Source organism: Suncus etruscus, chromosome 8, assembly GCF_024139225.1.
Source record: "Suncus etruscus isolate mSunEtr1 chromosome 8, mSunEtr1.pri.cur, whole genome shotgun sequence".
Classification (NCBI taxonomy): domain Eukaryota; kingdom Metazoa; phylum Chordata; class Mammalia; order Eulipotyphla; family Soricidae; genus Suncus; species Suncus etruscus.
In genome coordinates this window covers 118167749-118186315 of record NC_064855.1, presented here as the reverse complement: position 1 = coordinate 118186315, position 18567 = coordinate 118167749, and the positions used below count along the sequence as shown (strand labels likewise).

The 18567-nt window shown below is 37.6% G+C and overlaps 1 non-coding gene across 1 annotated transcript; it reads right to left on the bottom strand.

Moving 5' to 3' along the window:
* Nucleotides 1-12816: 12816 nt before the first annotated feature.
* LOC126016847 (small nucleolar RNA U3) lies at nucleotides 12817-13020 on the bottom strand. The gene has a single exon (XR_007498538.1). It is a non-coding gene; the product is annotated as a small nucleolar RNA U3 (small nucleolar RNA).
* Nucleotides 13021-18567: the final 5547 nt, after the last annotated feature.

Below are 18567 nucleotides of genomic sequence, written 5' to 3'. Positions count from 1 at the left end.
AATTTCAGGGGTAAAAGATAAATTCTGGTTTTGATTATACTCATAGCTGCAGGGAAGCTCCAGGAATAAATCATCCCTGGATCTCAGCCCCAAGACATCGTCCATGGGTTTTCAACCATAAATTTCTGCCTGAGTTATACACTAGTAATTAGCTGTACTTATAACTTGTCGCATAAAAGTCTTGTCTTTGCCAGAGACATTTGCTTCTGTTGGGATTTGAACATTGACCCCAAGTTCCATAGAAGCTAGGATAGGAAATAAAAGTCCAGCTGCTGAATGGTCAATTCCCTGGAACATTTCTTGTGTTGCTGTTTTTGACCCCCTCCCCCCCCCCCGCCCAAAAAAAAAAGGCAATGCTCACCAGAAACATTGACTGAAATTGAGAAAACCACAGTTTTGTGTTAAGGAATGAAGCTGGGATCCTAGTTCTCTTTCTTCCTTCAGTCTTTAATTGCATCTTTCAGCAAGAAAGCTGCATGTTGAAACCTTACATTTTACTTTCCAGGAGATCTTTTCTGAAAGGATCTCATATTCCTTCTACATGAGATCCAAATTTAAAGCTTCCTACCCTCTGAAAGAAATTCATTTCCTAGCAAGGACTTCTGTTAGTTTGCTTATTGAGTCACATTTTACAGTGCTCAGAACTTACTCTTGGCTCTGTGCTCCAAGATCTTTACTGGAAAGGCTCTGGGAATCATATCAACCCAGGTTGGTCTCATGCAAACATCTTACCTGCTGTCCTATCTCCACCCCCAATCTTATTTAAAAAATAATTTTTTAAATTCTTTATTGCAGAAGCCTCTTTAGAAAAATTGTATCTTAAAGTTTCAAAAATTGACTACTTGTTTTTATCAAGAATTTGACTCTGTGGAAACATTCATCTTTTGCAAAATTAACATTACAAAGTATAGAAAAGAGACAGATTTTAATTCTCAACTGGGTTCTATTAAATCCCTATTTCCTTATAAACTTGCATCATTTATTTTCTTTTCTCTCATTTTATTGCACAAAATCACTGTAATACATTTGTATGCGGACCAAAAAAATTAATATTAAATTACTAGAAGTAAAAATCAAGGCACCTTCAGTTTAGGATTTTGTTTTTCTTAAGTGGTACCTTTGAGTATGTTCCCTGTCCTTTTTTTTTTTTTATGTATTTAACAAGAACCAAACTTTCTTTCAACCATGTATCCACAATTCAGGAGGTAGAAAATGCCAAATAAGGATAAGAATGCCCTCATTTGGTGAAAATCCTTCCACTTCCCTGGATCCTACACAATTTTTCCTATGTACTGGATAGTAACATATTCGGCTTTGACGGTCCTTATTGGCACCAGCAGAGAATGTGTCATATCTCCCGTTGTGCTTCTCACACACCAACGACACTGAGACCCTCTCTTGAATCATCTTTCCCTCCCCGTTTTCACAAGGTCTGCTTGTCCTGCTAAGTCTGACAGATAGAAACTTGCTTGTGTGACACTTTGTGATATTTCTTCAGCAAGTTTCATTTTAAAACTTAGCAACCTTCAACTCTGATAGGTGTCTGATACTAAAATACTGACTTATATTCCTTACCTGCCTTGTGAATAGACACTGAAGATGGGTTGCAAAAGACAACAATTTATCATCTGAATGTTTTTCTTATATGTGAGATACAGCAAAAAGCTTCTGGATGTCGTCTTAGAAGAAGACATCAGTAGACATAGATACACAGCCGCAAATAGTGAGTGTGTGTTTGTTTTACTGGTTTGGTTTTTGAGCCACACCCGGTGATGGTCAGGAATTACTCCTGTTCTATACTCAGAGATCGCTCCTGGCTTGGGAGGCCAAATGGGACAATGAGGGATCAAACCGTGGTCCGTCCTGGATCAGCCATGTGCAAGGCAAATGCCCTACCGCTGCGCCACTGCTCCAGCCCATTGTTTGTTTGTTTTTATAATTAATCATTAGCTTGGTTTGCTACTCCCCCGAATTCTGCATTACTGTATATATCTATCTTCATCCATAAAGAACATAAAATCATATCAATCTATTAAGAATGGAAGGGAGGGACCAGAGCAATAGCATAGTAGGGAGAGCATTTGCCTCCCACATGGCCCATCTGTGTTTAATACTTTGTATCCCATATGGTTCCCTGAGCAACACCAGGAGTGATTCCTGAGTGCAGAGCCAGGAGTTACCCCTGAACATCACTGGGTGTATTTCAAAAAATGGGGGGTGGAGACTAAACAATTCTTGCAATTGCATTGGTCTAGATATATGCACAATGGGATTTGTTCTCAGTGACTTGCATTGTCATGGCATGACACTATGTGAAGAACACTCCTTCCAGAGAATCATAGCTTTCCCCAAAACTCAATTGTCCCCTCTGAGATTCCCCCCACTGGTCTAGAGTGACTCAGAAAAAGATTATGTGCATATTGACATAGAACATATGAAGGAAAAGGCAAGCTATGAATCAGCATTCTGTGTGGAGAACTAGAATGAGGAAGTGCAAGGGAAGGAAGACAAACTCCAGACAACTGAACAGCTCTGAACTTCTGCCCAGATTTCTCTGAGGGTCTGTGACTGTTGCATGCCTCTAGCTCTGGCAAGATCTTTGCTTCTCAACTCACCTCCCTCCTAACCCAGTGCCATTAGCAGGCCTTGAGAGGATCTGAAAGCAAACTTCAAACCTGACAATATGCATTCATTTAGCCTAGGTCTAGGAGCATCCCCAGAGCTGAGACGACCTGGGAATAACCCAGTGTTGCCTGGTTTGTCTGATGCTCCAGCAAGGAATCTATGTGGCACATCCACACATGAGCCTCTATCCCCTTTCCTACCTTACTTAGGTAACAAACGTTCCCAGCATTAGAGACTGAAGAGCTTGATGAAGCTTGATGGTGCTGTGATAGTCAAGGATATGACTGCCCATGGACCTGATTAACTGGAAGGCCTACAGCAGGAAATGGCTAATTCGCTATGAAATAGAAAACAGACACAAAAAAAGTGGGTGAGAGAGCTCCAAGAGCACATGAACTTCCTCAGGAGGATTATGAGAAAAAGTGTATTTTAAAACTCTAGGGAACTCCCGGAACTTCAGATAAGAAGGAACAATCGCCCAATATGTTGTTTCAACATTAAAAAAAAAAAAGTTTGGTTTAAGTTCAGAAGCAAATGTTGCTTCTAGATGCCAAAAGTAATTGTAACACAATATGGGATAAACATTGGGACTCTCCCAGAAGCAATTTTAGATATATGGACTGTGGTCATTTCGAATCAACTCAACAGAATGACAACCCAAAAAAAAAAGGCTGCAAGCAATGAGAATATAAAATGTCTAGACTAAAAGATTTTTGTATTCTCAGATGTTAAACAGTTACACATGATTTAAAAAATGAGACAACACAGGTTTTCTTATTTGTGTTAAAATACTCTTTCAGCTAAAGTCAAATAAAAAAAGACACGGTGATATATTCTATGAGACTTTAGAACAAAGGATAGCTACTTGTCTTCTAGGTGGGAACTCTGAACACCGTTCATGTGAAACATAACATTTAAGCTTTTAGCGTTTTAAAATCAGATGAGAAATGTTTCCCATATCACTGACATCACTCTCTCATAGAGTCCAGAAAACTTTTGCAAATTTCAAACAGTGGCACGTTATAAACTGATATATCACTAAGTCATAAAGGGAAGGAAGAGAAATAAACATTTATCCACACTATGCCAGATATTTAGCTAAGTGTTTTCCCTGATCTAATCTTAAATCTGTCAACCCCAATAAAACTCCTAGGTCTTAGAAAAGGAAAGAAATTTCTATCTGAGAATCAAACTAATTATCTTGGTTCTGCAACTACCCCATCAAGTTTGGCTGCAAATATGATTTGCACTGGAGAGGATCCCTGCTGTCTTTGCTGAAGGATGGAAAGCAATCTGGGTCAACCTGTTGGATTCCTCCAAGGGCTACCACTCTGTGATTAAAGCAAGGTTCTATTCCAAACATTATCTGGAGCTCTAAGAACACATCATCACACTAAATAGAAAAATACAACAAAGCTAACTAAAAGCCCGTTCTTGTAATGTTTCCATTCTGCAGAACATGAATTCTTTGATGTCTTTGGAGAAAAAGAAAACATTTACTTTCATTTCTTAAGGTAATTTCAGTAAAACTTTCCAAAGGAAATAAATTAGGCCTAGTGACAGTTAGATGAGATTTGCACCAAGATAGATAATCCTCCAAGGACATTTAGCCACCTGGTCTACAGTGCAGATCAAACATAGTTAGATCTGCACTTGCCTGGATTTTTCTCTATGTGGAGGGAGTCATATTCAGGACACTTTATTTATAAGGGCATGGAAGGATGGGCCTGTGAGTCCTACAATGTGTTTCCAGTCTCAAATTGCCATTTTTCAGTCCCAGAAAACTCATTTCTAGAGTCCAGTATCCTCTGCTGTGGCATGAGATCTTTTTTTTCTTTCTTTTATTTTTTTTGATGGTGGTGGTGGTGACATGAGATCTTGACTCTTCCTCCAAAGGTTGGATGAGGGAACTAAATGGGCTCAAGTAGAGAGCCTCAATGAAATTACTTGTAAGCTCTAATAAACTGTTATGAGATGGGCAATAACATGGCACTCCTGCTACCCAAATTATTTGTCCTTAAAAGGTTAACATGTTTGCAAAGTGGTTATTTCTCATCATTGATTAAATAAAATGCCATCTGTTCTATTGGTCATACCAGAGGATGGAAATATTCATGACCTATATGGTATAGGTACATAATTACACACAACTGTACACACGTATAAAAGGAGATGAAAATAGCACATGTTTTACATTCATTGCTCATGTTCACAACTGTCAACCTTGCCCAATATGCCCACAATTCACAGACTAAGAAGGGTCAAAACAGTAGATAAAAAGAACCAATTTCACACATTTAAAATGGTTAAACATGAATCTTTATCCTTATATTTTTTTATTCTGTGTTTCTTTTATATTTAGTTGACAGTATCTATTCTCTGGAGTCTGATAGCATTCTCTCATGGGTTTTGTATTGTTTTTGGTTATTTTGGGGGCCACATTCAGCAATGCTCAGGGATTTTTTGGTGGCTTAAAGCTCAGGATTTACTCGTGGCAGTGCTTGTTGGACCATATGGAATGCCAGGGATGGAATCCAAGTAAGTGTGTGCAAGGTAAGCACTCTACACACTATACTATCTTTCTGGCCCCAGTATTCTCTGATAGTTTTATTTGAAATTATTGAAATTTCTCAATGCCACCAACTAAAAGCATGATGATTATCTGTGAAAATTATTTATATTTACTGGGAATCCTTTTTTAGCTAAAAATTCTCCATTCATATATATATATATATATATATATATATATATATATATATATATATATATATATGGAATATATAACTTCATGTTTGAGACTGCATTTCTTCCTTCTCTAGATTGTCAAGCTAAATAATATACTTTGTGTAGTGATGTGAGGCCAGTGGATCATTAAATGAAAAAATTTAGTGGATGTTTGTATGTGATAAATGAATGACTTACATATGTTCAGTTGCTCCAAAAATTTATTCTCATACTGCCCACTCTTTTACTATTCTTGACCCATCTTCAAAGTAGGATGCAGAGTGTCCTCTTTAAGAAGAGCAAGAAAAATGTGATTAATGCATGTACTTGGAAATAGGCTGTTTACTTACCTTGCAAATCCAATCTAAACAGAAGAAAAGTTTGTCCTTTGAGAGTGACATGATTTGCTTGAAGACCCATCATGTCAATAATTTCCTTCCTCATGAAGTCACTTACAACCCACACTTTGAATGACTTGGATTTGCCTTATGATCTAGAAAAAGTCCCAAGCAGAACCCTTCTTATACAGAGGTTCATAAAGATCCCCCAAGTCTTCTTAACACAAAAGACCATTGGCTGTGCACAGGTAGTGGTTCATAAGAAGTTTTTGCAACCTATCTTTTCTAAAATGGATCAAATTTCTATTCATCCAATCCAATCTGTGTCAGTTCTAAATTTGACCTTGAAGCTAGTTCTCCAAAGATATTTTACATTTGGTGCCACATTTTCATTTCCTTCTAGCCAACACTGCAATAACTGGAGTTTCAGCAACTTATTCCTCATTAAATGCCCATTAGAAACACCTTTCCCTCTGTATGTTTTGGAGGATAGCTTATATTTCCGATCCACAGTGCCTTTTTATAACACTTACAATGTTTTACTGATAACCCTACTTTGGTTCCTTTTCATAGGAAAGTTGAATTTTTATTTTTCTTGTTTTGTTTTTGTTGTCAACATTCCAGATTGAGTTTTATGTAAATGCTTCTTGGGTAATATATAATCATAATACCAAAATCCAAAAGTAGAAAAATTGTATTCCAATAAAACAGTACTAATCTATATAAGCCATTCCAATTCACTTTTACTAGGCTTCTTGGTACGTTGGAGGGGGAAAACCTACTCCAAAATTGCTATAATCTATATTAGTTTAAATATTAATGAGTAATTTAGCCCAAAGGTTAACTTTTTAATAGAAAATACTTGATCATTCTTAGTAAAATATTTAAAGAGTGAAAACTATCTGGAATAAAGCATATCCAAGAAATTTGTGATACGCTTAAAGTAATCAGCATAGTCTTCTCCTTGGGGGCCAATAGTCAGAAAAAGCAGTTCATTTGATTTTATTGACAATATAGTGATACTTGGCAGATTGAGTGTTTTTCCCCTTTTTAAATTTTTAGCAACGTAGAGTTGAAGACCTGCCAGATTGGCAGCCTGGAAATCGAAGTCACTTCCCAGCTTTGGCTCTTCATATCAGTCTATTCTCAGTTTAGGAAGAAAGATGTTTTGAGGTTTTACTCTTCCATCAGTTTCATTCCCTTCCCCTCTCTCCCTCTACCCCCAAAACACACACACACACACACACACACACACACACACACACACAGCCATTAATGAATCCAAGAAGCCACTGGAAAAGTGATTGACTCATTCTGTCCCTGAAGAGAAATACCGACTTCTTACTGGTAGAGGAGAAGAATTTGGATGGAGCAAAGGGGGAATTGAGGCAAGGGAAAGAGAATTCTAAAAAGGTCTGGTTGTAGATCATGTAGTCCTGTTGTTAATATCATTTAACAGGCTGTCTGCGTGGTTTGCATCCCCACTGGATTAAGGCACAGGAAATACCTGAGCTTCAGAAGATCCTGCTTAGGCCCCCATGGACCACTCCAGAAACAGCATCCCCATCCGTTAAAAAGCTCTTGAGCTGAAATACAACTCACAGCGCATGTTTGCTTCTCTCCTAACACATGCATCCCGGGTGATCCTCTGTCCTTCCAGGGACAGGAAACATGATATCCCCTAAGGAAGCTCATTGAAGAGATAAATGTTCCTTATGTAAAAACCTCTTATTCTTACCTTGGGTTTAGACTCTAAATTGTGAGGTGGTTACTAACCCTAATTCTATCTATCCCTTGGGTTCAGTCCCTTGGAACTTTGTTTTTGTTTTGCATGAGATTTTTAAACTACCTTCCTCTCTCTGGTCAAGTTATTTAATAAGAAAATAATCAGCCTCATAAACTATTGTTAGTTCTTTCTCAAGGCCTGTGTCCAAATGACCTCAAAATTAAAAAAAAAAAATTTTAGGTTCCTTTTCTTTTTTTTTTCTGCTCTAATCTAAACCAGAAATTGGGAAGCGTTTGTTTTCAAGCAGAGATGCCCATTTGATTCTTTTCTTTTTTTTTTTTTTTTTTAAATCCAGGAAGTTTGCATCACTTTGGTTTTTAAGCATTTTTTAAGTTGTCTTTTTATCCTGGAGAGCATTGGCAAACCGTCTCCAAAATGTGAATAAAATATATTAAGGCATGAGATATGTGAAAATGATCCTGCTGGGAGGGGGAAAAAGGGCAAATCCTGGATTTTGTAAGAAAACGGGAGAAATTTTCAATTTCCAGTTCCAAATATATGAAACATCAAAATGCCTTTGCTCTAAGTGCCAACAACACACTCTTAAGTTCTGGGTCTGAACAGAAAGACCCTTGTTTTAATGCAAATGGGCCATTTTATCCAGAAAGCACTCAGATGAGTTTTCCTTGTAGACATATGGTCAAACCCAAATAAGCACATATATTAGCGAAATAGAAAATTAACAGAATCTATTGAAAAATGGGCTTCTGTTTGCAGTCAGAAAAGTGCACAAAAGTGCAGGGAAAATAATCCATTAACGCGCCTTTTCTGATGGTTGCCTACTGCTCATATACATGTGATTTATAAAATCACCCAGAGCAGTAAACTATTGCCAAAGTATATATGCGACAATGGCAGGGGTTTTCCCTGTAAAACCTGGATTTGGTGATTAAAACACTCAGAAAAGGATCAAACATGAATGAATTCTACATATCTTAAATAGTAAATTATCTTTTGTCTAACAAATTGGAGAAGAGAGACAGAACAGAAAAAACATGCAGATTAGACAACATATCTAGAGAATAAATGCTCCAGATTCCCTGTGTTTCTTATTCAGATGCCAACTGAGACCTCCAAGATACTTCAAGGCAAATTTTCCTCCCATCTTTCATCCTACGACACTCATATTGCCACTAAAGTAACTTGACCAGGGCTGGGGATGAGGCTTGAAGGCTAGGGAACATGCATAGAGTTCATGAGCCATATAGTCTTCCCAGGACAATAGGAAGTGATCCAACACCCAGCAACAAGCAGGGAGTAGCCACCAGTCACTACTGGAAGTCTGTCCAAACCTCCCAAACAATAATAAAGATAAGAATAAGAAGCTTCAAGTGACAGAGTCTCTTGGAAAACTAAACATTGGCTAGCAAAGGGCAGTGTGATGGCTGAAGCAGGATCCTAGTAACTGTAGGCTAAAAGCTCCATCTAAGAAAAAGTCTAGTAGCCTTCTATGGAAAATTATCTGATTGCATCACCGTGGTCAAGAGCACCGGGACATAGAACCCCCATTTCTGATCTGGGGTGGGGGCAAATGTCTGTGTTGGAGACACCAATTGTTTGGATTGGGGCCACGCCCATAAGTATTCAAGGCTCTTTCTAGCTCCAAAGTCAGGAATGAACCCTAGTGCTCAGGGGAGCAAATCTGGTGCCAGAATTAGATCTGAGGTCCTGGTCTCACAGCCTCAGATCCTGCATTCTCTCTCTGTCTCTCTCTTTCTCTGTCTGTCTCTTCCTCTCTGTCTCTCTCTCTCATCTTCCCATGCTAAATGCTAATGTTTTTTTAAAAAACAAATTGTGAATAATGATGATTTTTTTATTTAAAATTATTAAAGCACCATAATTTTCTAATTTATTTCTTTTTTTTTAATTTTGATCAAAGTAGATTACAAATCTTTCACAGTAATATATCATGCAGCAAAACATGGCCAAGAATGAAGGTACCTGCAACAGCCCTTTCAAAGCATGCCAAGTTCCTGTGGCTGAAAATTGGTGAATGTGGCCATTTAATTTTCTCATGTTCATAAACTCCCTTGACCACACACAGCTTTCAAAAACACAATGTGTGTGTGTGTGTGTGTGTGTGTGTGTACACATTTTTTATGGCAATTGAGGTTTACTTATTTATTTAGGTTAGACTTTTGTTTGGTTTTGTCTCCCAAATGATGCTTCAGAGGTTCAAGGGCCCTACTGCAATTCTTGGCCAATTGAACTAGTAGGTCAAAGTGAAGGTCCCAGGATGTGGTGCTGTTCTGGTCCTGACTAGCAGGGAGATCCTAGACACTAGGTAGTGCTGAGAGTACCTGGGGTCATACAGGGAGATGTTTGGAGGGAAGGGGGCTCTGGAGCTTTACTCAGAGATTCTCAGGCAACAGTGTAGTGATGAAAATTAAATCAAAGTCAACTGCATATGAACTATAAGCCCTAACCACTATACTATCTCCTGGCCTGAAAATTTCCAAATGAAAGTTGTCATCAATCTTCAAACTTATCCCTCAGCCCAACTTTTGGCATATTCAGAATATTAATCTTCCATCAGGAAAAATTTATGGTGCAACTTGGTTTTAATGTAGAGTATCATCCATAAAAATAGTGCAGGAGCCCAGTTTCATACACCATCAATGAGCTGCCCTACAGCATTTTTCTTCACTTTTCAGTAGAGATATTAATTCAAACTTAAAAAGAGATAAGTGAAAGTAAGCCTGGCTACTGAAGATCTCTGGAAAGAAACTAATTTCATTCATTCGCTTAACAGAAGTTGTATTTTAACTGAAATAAGTCATTATCAAGAATTACCCCTCTTCTACCTACAGGCTCTAATTCTCTAGCACAAGAAAAAAAATCATAAATTTAAGTCAGGGAGAAAAAGGATTTTCGGTAGTCCATCAGTAGCTTTTTTAGTATGACCCTGAAATAGATGAGTTACTAAGAGCAAATCAAAATCTTGTCTGGAAAATAAGCTAAACAAATGCTTAGAAATAAAAATAAACATGGCCAACATAAAGAAATGTTTTCACAAAAATCCAATAAACCTCCAAATGCACATAAAGCAATTCTTGGCTTCACCCAAAGGTCCTGATTGTTTGTTGAGTAGAAGCTGCCTACGAGGTAAGAGATATTGGCCACTATCCAATAGACCAAGGATGTTTTTCTTAAATTGGATCATCTAAGTTTCCATCAGAAGTAAAACAAGGATACTAAAAGTCAGGATTTACTTCCAAAGGAAGTTGGGTTTAGTATTCCATTTTAGTGGGGGAGTAAATCATATGAAATACAATTTATGGTAAACAAAACAAATTTATTCCGAAGGAAAAGATAAAATATGAACATGTCCTAAACCTTTCACTTTATTCAGACAATTTTCCCATGGTTTTCGCATCCCTTTACCTTAAATATTTATTTTCTAAGTGCCTCTGTTTCAATGGAAATAGCCATCTGTTTTTTCAAGAAACCAAATAACAATATAACCTGATCATGTGGAAGCTATTGACTTATATAGCTAATAAATATTACACAAAATAAGCACTGGGGGTATATTTAGGACAACTAGGTATTGTGTTTCCTTTTAGATTTATTATTATTACTACAAGGGCTATTGCCAATACTATAAACAATGATATATTTTCCAAAAAATAACTATTTATTTTATTTTACTTTTAATATAAAAATTTTATTTAAGCACCATGATTACAAGCATGATTGTAGTTGGGGTTCAGTCATAAACAGAATACCCCCCTTCAACAGTGCAATATTCCCACCACCAACACCCCCTCCCTCCTTTCCAACCCCTGCCTATAATCAAGACAGGCCAAAAAATAACTATTTTATATGTCTGTATGTGTATATTCACACACATATACATATGTCTGTTTATACCAATTGAATTATGGAGGAAATTAATTTTACTTAATAGGCTATTTTCTTTTAAATAAAACTAGAGTAATAGAAAATAAAACAATTTCAAATCAAGAACTTGGGTGAAGGAAAAGTCCATGGAAAATGCACTTGAATTCATGGTCTTTAGAAAATTAACTTACTGAGAAGTGTCTGTTGGATTTAGAATTTTTTCTGGAAGTCATGCTAGAGATGGTCTTGGACACATAACATGAAGGCTTGCAGCTTGGATGATTCCTGAGTCTTGGGTCCCCCCAGCTGCCTAGATCTGCATTTATTATCTGGGATGCAAATAGCATGTTATCTGTGCCTACTCCACAATCAAAATTGTTCTGACACTGAACAACATGTGTGTTTGTATGTGTGTGTGGGGGGGGGAGAGAGGGGAGAGAGAGAGAGAGAGAGAGAGAGAGAGAGAGAGAGAGAGAGAGAGAGAGAGAGAGAGAGAGAGAGAGAGAGAGAGAGAGAGAATACATTGAAATATCTTACAGCTTTTCCAAGATTCTCCCAGTTCAGCTGGTTGGCGTTTAGGAGGAGAGCGAGAAACAGCCTGGCTGAGCCCGAATTATTGTTCACCTGGTGCTGACATGACCCTTTTGTAAAACTGCCTCACCCCACCCTCTTGGCCTTTTCCAAATTCCCTAACTCATTTTTCTCCCTTCCAGAAAGATACACTGAACAGTTAAAGATCATGCTTAGCCATCCTCGGATATAAGGAAAAGATTAGATTTAATGGATTTAAATATCCCTTTCCCTATCAGGCTTAGCAGTTCACAATTCAGGAACTTAATTGGCTTACAAAGATACAGGGTGGGGGAGAAGAGGCTGTCTGGGTTTTATGTGCAGTACTTTCTTGCCCCCTACTGGAAATGGTGAAGCTCGCATATTAAGAATTCTCATTTCCAAGTACTTTCGCCCAAGTTTGCATCATCAAGCAAGCCCTGTCTTCTTCAAGCAAAAAGAATGAATGGTATTTGGAAGGTATTGAAAAACTTGAAAACCATTAACTATGCATTTCCCTAAAAAATAAGGTATTTGAGAAATCAATATTTTTTTAAAAGGGATAGAAAGTACTCCTGAGTACCAAAGTCAATTTCAAATTGCATAGAGAAAGGAATCTACTAAAATAAGCTCCAAACTCACAGAATTGTCTGTAAATAGAGTTTAAGGGAAGTTGAACATCCCATTAGATCTTCCTTTTTGTTTCTGTTTTTGTTTTGGGCCACACCCTGTGACACTCAGGGGTTACTCCTGGCTATGCACTCAGAAATCGCTCTTGGCGTGGGGTACCATAGGGGGACCTGGGGGAATTGAACCGTTGTCCATCCTAGGCAAGGCTGGCAAGGCAGACGCCTTACCTCTAGCGCCATAGCTCCAGCCCCCCATTAGATTTTGCAAAGATGATTTTAAAAAGTATGTAGATCTGCTTTTATTTCTTTCATTATTTTTCCCCTCAGTTTACACCCTCGCCTTCATACCATCTTAGAGAAGGTATGAGCCATCATCAATGGCAAAAAGTAGCTGACAGAGCAATGCGCAAAACCAGCTTCATGCTCAGGAGAGGATGTTCTGTTTCATTATCACATTTCTGGTACCCAACATATTCCAAGAAACTTCTCTAGTAACTATACAAATGACCCCTGAAAGTATAATCCTGTGTTGATATGCTTTTAAATATCATCATGCCTTTCTTAGTTGTACCTTTTAGTTCTCATAGTTCAAGACCTCTTACATTATTATGTAAATATAACTCATCAGAATCACACAGACAGACACACACACATTTACATTTGTCCTTTTTTTTAATCCAGTCCCAGTGATTGTAAGACTCATAATAAATTTGACCCTTGTTTCTCCAGCCATGAAGAAGGAATTTTGATGGTCATGGCTCTGGATCATGTCTCTCTGACTTGGGACACTTCTTCAGGTCTTCTAGAGAAGCATTAATTCCTTTTAGGGTACAGGCCCTCTACAGAGAGAACTCAGTCATGAACAACAAGCATTTTTCACTTAGTGGACAGTCTTTCAACTTTCACTTGTTGGATGAAGAAAATGCCTTCTTTTTGAACATACATCCATAGGGGAGGGGCTGACTGATAGTGACAGGAAGGAAGAGAGGACCTGCCTCTTTGACTATCTCACCTTTGACTTCCATTTTTGCTTGGGATCAAGGCCCCAAGCACACTCTGAAGGCACCAAGTGTACACAGTTACAATCAGAACTAAAGGAGAGTTTAGAATTGCAGGCCTCAGGCAAAGGAGGACCTTGGTCTTCTCAGGGTGAGCACTGTAAAAATTCTTTTATGCTCATTGTTCTTTCTCATTCCCAATTCTTTAAGCAAAGGACTGCTTTAGTGAGAGCCAAGGGCAAAATGCAGGCTATTATCTTTGATAGTGGTCTTTGAAACCCAAATAGCAAACATCTGTCTTCCTACTTAATGCTACAGGGAGCAGTGCCGGAAAAGGACAAAAAAAAAAAAAATCAAAGATTCAATTCCTAGATGCCTAAGAGGGATCTTGAACCTTTCCAGAGTAAATCATTGCTTCAGTTGGGAATGCTGGGGAAGTTCCCACAGAAAAATCACCTGTTTTCTAAATAATAAAGATTGTATCTCTAGGCTAACTTTACTGTGACTAGCATAAGATGAGCATCTTCCAAAAATTTTTCAGCCAAAAAATGCACATAGAACTAAGCTCTGGTAAATAAACACCTTTTTTCCCCTATGGTAGAAAGAGTAGGAAATTGAAGGACATTCACCAGATAAATGTCTCAAATATGAATATGAAATAGTCAATGGTGGCCCTTCCTCATATACTGCTCTGAAGAATGTTTGGTTGCAGACCAAAACCACAAGCATCATGAAAGCTGCATTGTCTTGAAAGTGAACCTCAAAATCTCACTCCCCTATCTGAAATCCACTACCAGGATAACAGAGGAAAAGAAAATGAATAATACTAAATGAACCTCTCCTGGTTATTTAGCATGACTGTTTCCTGGTGTTTCCCAGTTGGAATAAATGGGTATTTAAATCCTGAGTTCTTTTGTTTGGACTAATTATCTTTGTCAACTAATTTTGTTGTATTTAAGTCTTAAATTCCCCTTTAGGGAGGGGAATTTGGTAGATCATTCTATTGGTTTTTAGACTCTTCTGATCTTATTTTCTAAAAGTTGGGATATAGCGTTCAAGCATGGACTGAAGAATTCTCTCTCACACTAATTGGTTTCCTGAGAGAAGGTTTAGCCAGCCTGCTAATAGAGAGAGAAGAAAATAGGTTACAGAAGCAAAATATCTGCTCATCTTGATTGGAGAATACCTGGGAGAGCCTTCTACTTCTAATGCACGACAGGTAAAATGATGGATAAAGTCTCTGAACTATAGTTCTTTCATACACAGTTGTCAACAGGAAAGGAGGCCTTTATTTACTCATCTGTTCTCAGACACTTGGCTTGTTTCCAGATTCTGGTTATTGTAAATAGTGCTATTATGAATGAATATAGGAAGGCAGAGGTCTTTTCTTCATTGCTTTTTAGGCTCCTAGGGTTTATTTCTAGGAGTGGTATTGCTGGGTCATACGAGAGATTAATTTTTAGTTTTTTGAGGAATAGAATATGAAACAGCTGTTAAAAAATGCTATGTCACAAAATTTGCTTATACATGAATGGATATGACAGTATTATATTGAATAAAATGAATCAGAGGGAGAGATTGAATAGGCATAGTATGATTGCACTCATTGTGGGATATTTTTTTAAAAAATAAAAATATATTAATATACAAAGACAAGAGAGACAAGGGCCAGGAGGACTGGTCTATGTTAGGAAACTTACCAGAAAGAGTTGGGGGGGGTGGGCAGTGCAGTTAGGGCAAAGAAGGGACCACTACAACAATGAGAGTTGTAAATGATCACTCTGGACAAGAACTGGATGCCAAAAGAAAATAAATTGATATACATGATACCCTTTCAAACATTGGAAGAAGAAGGAGGAGGAGGGTGGGGAGGAGGGGGGTGGGGAGGAGGAGGAAGAAAAAAAGAAGGAGGAGGAAGAAGAAGAAGAAGAAGAAGAAGAAGAAGAAGAAGAAGAAGAAGAAGAAGAAGAAGAAGAAGAAGAAGAAGAAGAAGAAAAGGAGGGGGAAAAAGAAGGAGGATGAGGAGAAGAAGAAGAAGAAAAGAAGAAGAAGAAAAAGAAGAAGAAGATGATGATGATGATGATGATGATGATGAAGGGTGTTAAACACTATAGACTGAAACTCAATCATGAACAACTTTGTAACTGTGGGGGGTGGGAAATCTGTATTAGGAACAACCTTGTAAACCACGGTGTTTGAATAAATTAATAAAAAAAAAAAACAAGAAAAGGAGGCTTTTTCTAGACCTACTTCTTAAGACTTTGGATGCCTGCAACACAACCCAGAAGGTTGAGATAACCCACCAGTTTATCTCAAAAGGCTTTCCCTTCCCCTTAGTCTCAGTCTTCCAATGCATTCATGTCAAATTTCAAAGGAAGAATTTGGTTTTCCAGAGTTTGTGGTCTTTAGTCAGAAGTGAATCACATTCAACATCCAAGTTCTGCATCTCCATGTTCAATGCTGAGACATTTACTCACCAAATGATCTAGTTCGATGAGTCTACGATTTTGTGAGTTAATATTCAATACATTTTAACATTCTTTATATACACAACTTTTAAAACAGCTGTAATAAATGCTATATTACTTTTTTGTAAAAATTCACCCCTTTTTTTGGTTTTTGGGTCACACCCGGCAGAACTTAGGAGTTACTCCCGGCTCTACATTCAGAAATCACTCCTGGCAGGCTCGGGGAAGCATATGGGATGCCAGGATTCGAACCACCACTTTCATGCATGCAAGGCAAACGCTCTACCTCCATGCTATCTCTCTGACCCCCAAATTCACCTTTTTTAATTGAAATAATGACTGGTTGAATGATGTTTGCATTTATCTTATCATTAAAAATATAGTACATAAACTTTGCCTCAACAGTAGCTGATTTTTTTTTTTGGTGCAGGAAGTTAAATGCAAAAAGAATCTTAATTCCTTGAGTGAAAATTTGAGCAGTACATGACGCAGCCATGCTGACCTAATACTGGTTTCCTATGTTGCTTCACTAATGACTTGGAACAAGTTAAGCCATCTCTTTAAATTTTAGTTTTCACATGTGCAAGCACCTATGTTGTTTGCAGAATTGAATACAATAGCCAGTTTATTAAATACAATAGCCAGCAATTAAAACATACAATAATGGGGAAAGGAATTGTGGTATATAGAATACTACTCAATTATAAGAAAATATACAATCTTGTAGTTTGCCATAACTTGATTAGACCTGGTGGGCAGTCAGGAGAAGAATTAATACTGGATGAGTTCACTCATCTCTGATTTATAGAATAAGAAAGCAAGGGGATAGTCTTAAATGATGACATATCCTTGTTTGTTTGTTTGTTTTTGGGGGGGCACACTGGCAACACTCAGTAGTTACTTCTGCCTCTGTGCTCAGAAATTGCTCCTGGCAGGTTCAAGGGACCATATGGGATGCCAGGGATTAGACCTGAGTCAGTCCTGGTTGTTTGCATGCAAACCAAATCCCCTACCACTGTGCTATTGCTTCAGACCAGATCCTTGGTCTTGAATTTAAAATATGAGAATACCAGAAAATGGGAGAGAGAGTGAGAGAAAAGAAAGATAGACTACGAGTAACAAAGGACCAACCTTGGGCACCTGGAGAGTGGTGAAGGTGCAGGAATTATGAATCAAAAGCATAAACAATATTATTATGACATTACCTAAATACATAAAAAATTAAAATAAATGTTCTTTATTTTCTTAGAAATAAATGAATATAAGAAAAGCCTATTACAAAGATTGTTGAAAATATTTATATTTATATTTATATAAAATGACTGCAAATCAGAAAGAAAGAATTCTATTGAAAGACATTGCTAGAGGTCCCGTGAAAATAAAATGTCCTTAAGACTCTCAGCATGACTGTCAAGGCCAGAAAGAATGACAAAAGCAACAAAATTGTCTACCTAGCTCCCTGACATCCCCCAATGTCTAAAGCACTCAGAAATAGTGAGAAGTTTTTGGGTAGGAAGATGCCAGCTCTCCCGTCTCCTGTTGGTTCGAGCAAGTGTGGATATGAATATGATCAGCGTGTTGTTTCCTGGAGATTTCAGCTCTTTGCTTCTGTCTTTGCTCACTTTGTGTTATTCTTTCATTGTACCAAAGAGTTGAAACTCAGGCTTCAAGGCATCTGCATATGAAGATTGGTGTGGCCAAACCAGATCTTAATGTACACCAGACTAACCAGTCTGCGATTAGAAAACAAAAGAACAAAAACTTGCCCTAAAGATAAGTAGCTGAAGGGATGTTTCTTCCTCCCACAAATATTTATCCAGTTCTCCATGCAGGCTTAGATAAAATTGGTGGTGATTATGTGAGGACACACAAGAAGTAGCTAAGGTGAGGTTAGATTAAAATGATCATCTCAAATGTTTTTCATTATCAGAGATGCCAGGACTCACCTCAGCCATCAATCTCAATACTTCTGCCCTCCATCTGTTACCTGACCCTTTAGAATCTAGATTCTACTTCTCTATACATTAGCCTGTTTAAAGATACAACAAGCTCCTCACAAGTATTTAAAGTAATTAGAAATAAAACAAGAAAATGAGAGCCTCTATTGCCAAATTTATCAATGTATTGGAAAATACTGCCTCACCATGATTTCTCGAGATGATTCTTCTTCTTCGGGAGAAACAGTGTTGTAGTTAAGCCAGTCCTTAAAAAAAATAAAATAAAATAACCATGGCTATTTTGAAAATAAAATATGAATAACTGAAATGAATTTTGATTTCCTTTGACTGCACAAATTATTTTGAAAGCTAACAGCTCTGCACATTTTAAAATAGATTCAAATCATTCAAACGCAATCACAAATTTTTACCCCATAATAATTTCTAATCATTTCACAGTGCACACACACACCCGCATCTAAATGCCTTCTTCCACATGTCAAAATAAAATTTATATCTATTACCACACCTCTGAACCATCAAATCATTCAAAATGAAGATCATAAAATGAAGATATATGGAAATGATGTTTAATGCTACAGTGGAAAATATTCAAAAGAGGTGAACTGGCCGAACTTCAATAGCCTATTTCCAAAATCCAACAGTAGTT